The sequence below is a fragment of the Castor canadensis genome, chromosome 14 (genome assembly GCF_047511655.1).
Source record: "Castor canadensis chromosome 14, mCasCan1.hap1v2, whole genome shotgun sequence".
Taxonomy (NCBI): domain Eukaryota; kingdom Metazoa; phylum Chordata; class Mammalia; order Rodentia; family Castoridae; genus Castor; species Castor canadensis.
The window spans coordinates 3,642,611-3,644,303 of NC_133399.1; the positions used below are offsets into that span (position 1 = coordinate 3,642,611).

At 38.3% G+C, this 1,693-nt stretch overlaps 1 non-coding gene across 1 annotated transcript; it reads right to left on the reverse strand.

Moving 5' to 3' along the window:
- Positions 1-991: 991 nt before the first annotated feature.
- On the reverse strand, positions 992-1,097 carry LOC141417052 (U6 spliceosomal RNA). Its single transcript, XR_012441681.1, has one exon. It is a non-coding gene; the product is annotated as a U6 spliceosomal RNA (small nuclear RNA).
- Between the last annotated feature and the right edge of the window lie 596 nt (positions 1,098-1,693).

The window sequence follows — 1,693 nt, forward strand, 5'->3', positions numbered from 1 at the left end:
CAATAACATTTCCCAGAATGTTATCTATAACATTATTATCTATAACATTATTAATTCTTAGATTAATTGGTGTTACTTTTATGGGAACAAGTAGTAAGAATTTGTAATGGGAAGTGCTAGAATCCCAGTATATAACATAAAATAATTGGGACCAGATACTAATTAGGGTTTGTGTTCTACTCTCAATTAAAAAATATTTCCAATGAGTTGTCAGGAGTACTATGTAATTTGTGAATGTACATGGTAAATGAGAGTGTGATGACCTGGAAGTGAAGTAAGCACTTGGAGGACCCATCGTCATGTGACTTTCTTGAAAAGACAGTCTCTACCTCAACTGCTGTGACTTTCACAGTTCTTCTTGTAGATGGTGTGGGCTGTGGTTGGAGCCACTGACCTTTGAGCATGTGTGGCCACTTATACTTGGCTTGGTTTCCTCACAGATAGGATAGATGATTTTCTCAAGAGAAAATTTGACTAAAAGAGATGTGGGAAAGGGTTTATCTTTCCCACAAATGGAAATGCACAATGGAATGAAACCTTTCATTGTACTTGGTGTGACAAACATCTTCAGTAAAGGCAGACAGGTGACAGGTTTGAGGTCCATCAAGCAATACAGCAAGTCCAGGGCAGCCTGGACTAAATAGGAAGACCCTGTTTCAATGACTAACACACAAAATCTTTTAAAAACAAGAAAAGTCCAGTGAAAATTATGCATGTAGATGAATGCTGTTTGCATAATATGAGCAAATTATAAATTTGTGCAGAATGTTCCATGGAACACAACCAAGCTACAAGTGTATTTTTCATCATTCTGGTTCCTACTTATACACCCAGCTGCAATAGAACCTGGGGCAGGAGGACTGCTAACATACACAGTTGGACATTGGCAGCACCCTACTTCAAATAATAACAGCTTAATAAAAGAAAGTACATGGATGAATGGGACATAACTTTGTTAGTTATGTTTGAGTTTCATGGATACTGTCTTTTAAAAAATACATAATGCTTCAGGAATTTGCATGTCATCCTTGTGCATGGCCACGTTAATCTTCTCTGCACCATTCCATTTTCAGTATATGTGCTGCTTAAGTGAATATCATACTATTATAAACAGATCAGTTGATAAGGTGTTTCTACTTTGATTTATATCTGTGTTCATTAATCAGTGAATTAAAATAGGTTTTTCAAAATTTTCCAGTAGATTTTAATTTTATGCAACATTTGAGAATTTGTCCTTAACATGTTTTGTTACCAATGACCCAAATGGAAAGAGATTTCCTCTGTCACCTGCATATCTGACCAGTTTCCAACCACATGTAGCTCTGCCCTAATCTCCCCTGAGACCTTTCCCTTATTGCTAGACCAGCACTCCAGGGCAACACTCACTGGATCAGAAACTGACCCTTATTATTAGTTCCCAGAGATAGGACAATGAAGGGACCTCTCAGTGATAAAGTTCCCAGACTCAGCAGCTTACCAACATGGGCTGCCACCACTGCACCTTGACTGAATGCCTAGAAGTAGAGAGAAGTTTCCTATTGCCAGCATGCTTTGTGAGGCTCTTGCTTTCTTTACTCAGTTCTGCTCTTGATCCTATGTATTCCACAGGCTTATGCTTTTTCCCCTCCCTCTCTCCTGATCTCCAATTTTCTATTGTGTATAGGGTGTTGTGCACTACTGAACCTTTCCATTT